The sequence below is a fragment of the Mustela lutreola genome, chromosome 4 (assembly GCF_030435805.1).
Source record: "Mustela lutreola isolate mMusLut2 chromosome 4, mMusLut2.pri, whole genome shotgun sequence".
Taxonomy (NCBI): Eukaryota; Metazoa; Chordata; class Mammalia; order Carnivora; family Mustelidae; genus Mustela; species Mustela lutreola.
In genome coordinates, this window is record NC_081293.1 from 199,820,178 (window position 1) to 199,827,414 (window position 7,237).

A 7,237-nucleotide genomic window follows, 5' to 3' on the forward strand; every position below is an offset into this window, starting at 1 on the left:
CTTCTTCAGAGTCTGACCCAGCTACTTTCTGCCGCTTCTGCAGGCTTCATCCCAACACCCCCAGCCATGCTTGGAGACCTCGGGCCAACTTGCCCCTCAGTGCCTTCCTCCCACGCTCCCCCTTCTCCTCACCGCACACCGGCCGGCCCCTCAAGCCCTAGGCAAATGTGCCACCCTCGGGGGAGTGTTTTCTAACTTCTAATCGTTGGACTTCTGTTCCCTAGCATTCTGTGAGCCCCTGGAGGAAACCAGCCACAGTGCGTGGAAATGGTGTCCTCCCCCTCTCTAGCAGGCAGAGCAACAGACTCGGCCCTTATGTGCACATGCCAACCGCTGGGACCTGTGGACGTGTCGCCCACCATGGCGGGGGGCCTTTGCACATGTGACGGAGGGTCCTGAGACAGCACCATTGTCCAGTAGGTCCTGTGTGAGCATCAGGGGCCTGAGAAGTGAATGCGGACACGGCAGAATTGAAGAAGGAGGTCTAAGGACAAGAGGCGGTGGGCAGACTGGCACTCGCAAGGGGCCTTGAGCCAAGGAGCGGGGCTGGTCTCGAGAAGCGGGTTAGGCAGAGAAGTGGGTTTCCCCACGGAGCCCCCAGCCAAGCAAGGCCCGATGACAGCGTGGATTCCGCTCTCTGAAACCCATTTCCGACGTCTGACCCCCTGAACTCGAAGATAATAAATTTCTGCTGGTGTACGCCTCTAGGTTCGCGACAGCCTGCTCCCGCAGCCCTAGGCCACCCACCCGGCGCCCTTCTCCGCGAGCCCAGGGCTCCCTGTCGTGTGCTGAGGCTCGAGCTGCCTGCGTGTCCTGCGCAGTGTACACAGCCGGTGCTCAAGAATGGTTTGTGAGTGGAACCTGGGGTGGGGCTGGGGGAGGGTAGCGGCCTCAGACGCCAACAGACTGGATTTGAGTCCCTGCTCGGACTTTCGTCGTGTGCTCCGAGCAGATTCCCAAATCCCCAAATCCGGGACTCGGTTTCCTCGCCCGACAGAACACGTGACACCTGCTTCAGGTGTTTGCAAGGATTAAGTAAGATGTGATATTGGCCCTTTGTGTTCTGGGCGATAACCAAGGAGATCAAGGCCCTGAGGCTCGAGGCCCTCGCTGGGGGGGGGGGGGGGGGCGGGGGTGCTCTGTGGATCTTGCCTATCCCCAGCCCCCACCTGGCTCCTAGTGTCCCAGATGTCTGGGCGTCCTCCGGGCACACCACTCCCCTCAGCACACCCACGTGAGCCTGCCTTCACCCTCCCCTGGAGCCCCGGCTGCGGTGACCAGCTCTCTGGGACCCCCTGCCCCGTAGCCGTCCTCCGTGCCCGGGGCCTTCACCTGGCATTTTATCCTCTCCTGGCTCGGAGGTGCCTCGGGGGCAGACCCGTCGCAGGGATGAGGGAGAGTTAGAAGGAACGCGGGCAGGGACCTGGGACCCGGGACCCGTCCTAAGAGGAAATGCCCTGGAAGGAGCTCTCCACCCTTCCCCACCTGACAGGGGAGGTAACAGAAATCCCACAGGATGTGACAGGGGAGGTGACAAAAATCCAATGGGAGGACCAGCACAGGGAGGGTTAATCAGATTAAAACAGCCCGCGGGCAAGCCCAGAAAACCCCCTGGATGTAGAAACTCCGGTGGCAGCCGCCGTCAGGTCCCCTCCCTCCTTGGGAGATTTGTGCTATCACTTTGCTGTTGCTCAGTAAATGTCACTCTGTGGCCCTCCAGTCTGTCTGGTCTCCCTCCTTGGTCTTCAGAGCCGCATGACCAAGAACCTGGACAAGGACAGAGAAGAGTCCTGCAAGACGAGCCCCTTCCACTCCTGGCGGCACCTGGCTGTCCTGGGCCTATGGGCTGCCAGCGGAGCTGCTGTGATCTCAGCCGCCTTCTCCACGTCTCCTGTGTCTCCCCTCTTCTCGTAAGGACGTCAGGCATACTGGATTCGCACCAAACCTCCTCCTCTATGACCTCATCTTGACCCAGCACGTCCACAAGGACCAGATTTCCAAATAAGGTTGTCTCCTGAGGTCCCAGGAAGGACATGATTTGGGGGACGCTGGCCAGTGCAGTCCGTGCACCCGTTTTGCCACGCCCGTGTCCCACACTCCTGGACAGCACCTTCGCCTCCCCAGGAACTCGGGCTCTGGCCCACGGCCCGCCCCCACATCCTGAATGTGACATCAGCCAAAGCAACTTTGTCCTCCACGGGCACAGCCCGTCCAAGCCCCAGGCTGTCTGCCCGACCTCCCCGGGGCTGGCGACTCATTCCACACCACTTCCGCCGCCCAGTCCGAGCGCCACTCCTCGGACCCTGTCGTCACGCACAGCTGCGGCCTCGATCCGGACGACGCACTCCTAACACCTCCTGCAACCTCTCCTCTCCAGACGCCAAATCCAGTCACAGACATGTCGGTGCTGGGTTTCTGTCCGCTCATGGCAGAGCCGACTCCAGAGCTCACACGGTGCTCCTTCCTCCCGGGGGGCCTCCGGGAGAGGCTGGCTCCCCAACCCTGCAGCATCCCCCCACTTCTGCCCTCCTTGGACTCCATGACCCCCTTACCCACTAGTCAAATTCCTGGGCTTCCTTGCTCCATCATCCCAGAAAAACTCGGTCCTGAATGCCCCAGAGGGCAGGCCTTCCTGCCCTGGCCTGCCCCGGCCTGCCCCGGCCTGCCCCGGCCCGCCCCGGCCTGTCCTGGGCATGGCCCGAGGAAGAGTCGCACCACCCTGAGGCCTCTGTGGGATCCCGGCAGAAACCTCAGCAGGCGGGGGGCACTTCTCCTCGGCTCCTCCCCACTTAGTTAAGTCCTCGACCTTCAGCAAGGCCTGGAACTGCCCCGAGCTAGGCCCTGGCGCCCACCCACGCCCCCACGGCCCGCCCATCTCAAGTCCCGTCTCCTCTCACACCGGCTTCCAGGTGATTCCAGTAAATTCCCGGACTCCGCAGGGACTCACGCCGCATCCTTCCCTTTTATCAGTCTCGCTACCAGAATCTTCCCGCGGCATTAAATTGACTCCGGTCTTCCTCGTTTGTAAAAGAAAAGAAAACTCCCTCTGCCCTGGGTCCACACTGGGCCCCCGCTTTCCCTGTCTCCACCTCTCCCCCGGCGCCCCACAGGCACCGCACGCCCCACGCCCGCAGAGGGAGGCAGGGCTGGTGTTTGTCTCGCCGCTTCCCGCCTCCTCCTGGGACTTGCGGGCGTCTCCCCTCCTTCCAGCCCTGCTGGGCTCCCCAGCCCTGCACCCTGCGGCCTCTTTTCCTCCTCGCCATTCCCACGGCTGTCAGAGGCGCACAGATTTCTCCCCCCACACGCTCTGCCTTGGCCCATCCTCCAGAGGCTTTGGCCGCCATTTACAATGGTCCCTGACGGACCGACGACCTTGCACATCTAAGGGTCGGCCTGGAAGGAAAGGACAAACTCTTCTCAGTCTTCCAAGATCTTCCTTCTGGAGTAGGAATGAAGTGTCCGGGAGACAACTCACAGGAGAGAAAAACAAAGATGTATTACGTGCTCACCGCGGTCCGATAATGAAATTGAGACATAAAGGCATTCACTCTGGAAGCTTCAATTAGTAAGGAATTCTAAACAGAACAGGGGCTATGGTAGTAAATGAGTAAGAAGTAACAAGAGCTGTTGGCACAGCCTTCTCAGCTGCAAATCTCCCACCTCCGGGCATCAGGATGTCTCTTCCCTGCCTGGTACAGTAGGGAACGTTCACGTGCTAGATTTGTTTCCTGCTTTTAGGAGACAGAGGAGGCTCTGGGTGTCCTTTTGCACAGGTTGTCTCTCTCTCTTTTTTTAAAGATTTTATTTATTTGACAGAGACAGACATCACAAGCAGGCAGAGAGGCAGGCGGGCGGGGGGGAAGCAGGCTCCCCGCTGAGCAGAGAGCCCGATGCGGGGCTCGATCCCAGGACCCTGAGATCATAACCTGAGCCGAAGGCAGAAACTCAACTCACGAGCCACCCAGGTGCCCCCAAGCTGTCTCTTTAGTAACTTATATTTTAAATAATCAGTATGCCAAAGTGGCACCTTTGGGGACACCCTAATCATGTCTCTTGGACCCCCCTTTCGAGTGACTGAAGGAAAATGTGACCTAACCAGACCTGCAGAAGCAGTCTGGGCTCTTCCTGCCAGGAGCGGCTGAGTATTGGGACAGGAGAGCAGAGGGGTTAACAGCCGTGGGGCAAACCCGGGCCCCGCGGGGACAGGAGCGGAGAGAGCGGACTGAGACGCATCTTTCCCCCAAAGGACTGTGGTAGCCGCAAAGCGGAAGATACCTCGCGGGGCCCGGCGCGGCTGGCTCGGCAGCGCACGGCCTTGTCTTTGCTTTTCCTCCTTGGCCGCCCACTCGCCTCTTTCCCTCACTCTTGTTGGGATGATGCCGGCCAAGAAAGTCTTAGCAAAGGAGTCGAGATGCTCCTCGGCCTACAAAAATGCCATCTCGCCACCAGAATTGTGACCGGACTGCGTCGGGCCCACGGGCTCATGAGAATCCTGAAGTCTTCGTAGTAACAGGTGCTGACAAGGACGTGCAGACATCGGAACCCTCATTCCTCGCTGGTGGGAAGGTGCTGTGGGGCAGCTGCTTTGCAGAAGAGGCTAACAGGTCCACTAAGGATGGAAGACCAGAGCCACCACATGACCCAGCCCCGGCACGCCCAGCAGCCCCATCCGAGAGAAGCAAAACCTGGCCCCACAGAGACGCGCACTCCAAGGTCCCCAGACGCATTGTTCATCTGAGCCCCAAAGTGAGGACGATGCAACTATCCAACAGTTGGCGAGTGGGTAATAGAACGTGCATTTCCGTATAATGGGACATTATTCAGCCACAAAAAGTGAAGTACTGATGGCAGGACACAACACAGGTGACCCTTGAAATATTCCCCTTAGTGGAGGAAACCAGGGGCGCCTCGGGAGCTCAGGTCGTGGTCCCGGATTTCCAGAATGGAACCCCGCACCGGCCTCCCTGCCCACTGTGGAGTCTGCTTCTCCCTCTGCTTTCTCTCATGCTCTACCTCCCATATAAGTAAATAAATCTTTTTTTTTTTTTAAGATTTTATTTATTTGACAGAGAGAGAGATCACAAGTAGGCAGAGAGGCAGGCAGAGAGAGAGGAGGAAGCAGGCTCCCCACCAAGCAGAGAGCCCAATGTGGGGCTCGATCCCAGGACCCTGAGATCACGACCTGAGCCGAAGGCAGAGGCTTTAACCCTCTGAGCCACCCAGGTGCCCCTAAGTAAATAAAATCTTAAAAAATAAAAAAGAAAGAAAGAAAGAAAGAAACCAAAGAACACATATGATGTAATACCAATCATATAAACCTCCAGAACAGGAAAACCTATAGGGACAGGAGACCGCTAGCTGCCCAGGGCTGGGGAGTGACACTGGGATTATGGGGTTTTTTAAATTTATATTCCCGGGGCACCTGGGGAGCTGAGTCGGTTGTCCTCTGACTCTTGATGTCAGCTCAGGTCATGATCTCAGGGTCGTGGGATCGGGCCCTACATGCCCTGTGTTGGGCTCCACGTCGGGCCAGCGTGCTCAGCGGGAGTCCACCTGTCCCTCTCTCTCTCCTCCTCTTCTCTTGCTCTGTATATTTAAATAATTATATATTTAAATAAATTTAAAAATCTTTTAATTAAAAAAATGTGTTTTCATATTTTCTGAATGTTTTGCAAGCATGTGGTATTTTTCTATTAAATATAATATACTTAGCTATTTACCCTACACTGAAAAGATATGTGTTATAAATTGTTATTAAAAGTTTAAAAAAAAAAAAGCAAAACAGGAATATTGAGTATGGGCGGCATATCCCCCACTGCCTGACCTCTCAGATCTCCCAGACCCCGCACTTCCCTTCGTGCCCTTTGTGTTCTGTGTACAGGAGCTACAGAGGTCTCGTTTCCTGAGTGAGTTATTTGGGGAGAAACTATGGGGCTGTGTTTAGTCCGTAAGCAACGGGAAACTTTCCTCGCTTGACGGCACGTCTACAATGATTAACATAGAGTGATGTGATTAAGAACTGGATGGTGCTGTCCCGAACACGTTTCCCCAAATACTTAACTCAGAGTAACTGGCGGGTTGGGGAGAGTTGACCCCATCATGCTCAACGCAGAGCCCCCGTGTGCTACCGAAACCGCAGCAAGAACGCCGTCACCGAGGGAACGGACTTGTAAATCCTCAGAATATTTCAACAGGGCTCCCGGATCCGTGCCTGTGGTTTGCAAGGCTGTGCATTGACGTTCCTCCGGTGCGGTTCGCCTGGACCGACTTCCTTCGTGGGACCACACTCTACCGGCACCGGGGCAGAGCACAGACCCTGGCGGTGCAGGGATAAAGCCTCCGGATACGGAGGCCGCCGGCAGCCTCGGCAGCAGCCCTCCCACCTTCCCACAGGGCTGCTGGGCCTCGGGGTTGCTCCAGGAGGCCCTGATTCACACAGTCCTGGTCCACATGTGAGGGAATGCAGAGTCCGAGGCCGGGCTATGTGGACAGCCCCTCCGGTGGGGAGAAATGAAGCCACATGAACAGACCTCAACCCACATGAACCCATGCGATGGAGAGTCCTGCTCCACACAGGAGGCAGACAACACAGGAACCCACGAAGTATTTTCCTAAGGGGCGCCTTGGAGGTTCTGTCAGTCACGCCTCCAACTCTTGGTTTCAGTTCTGGTCGTGATCTCAGGGTCCTGAGATCGAGCCCCACCCTGGGCTCTGCACCGAGGATAGAGTCCGCTTGGGGTTCTCTCTCCCTCCCTCCCCGCCCCTCCCCCCACACCGTCTCCCTCTCCCATAACTAAGTCTTGAAAAAAGCGTAGCTTCATAGGGTTTGTCCTTGTACGTAAGGGGAATTACAACGGAAAGTGACACTGGGCTGGTCTGCGTGGCCAGACAGGCTGGCGAGAGAACAAGGAACACCCACCATGCCTGAGATCCCCCAAGACAGATACCCTGATTTCAGGGCTGTAAGAGTTCCACAGGCGAGTGGAGAGCCCTGAGCTCCGCTTCCTGGGTGTTCATTCAATATCTGAATGAACCGGTTTCCTGAAAGCTGGCGAGAAGCTTCCTCCATTCGCTGGGGTGTCCTGAGTCTGTGGCAGGCTTCCATTTCAGGGCCAAGACGGTGGTGTAGACTCTCGACATGAGGTCCACACCTCGACCCACAGCCCGAGTGCACGGTGAACGCCGATGGCAGCGTGGGGGAGCGGCCCAGGCGGCTGGTGGGCGACCCAGCAACGAC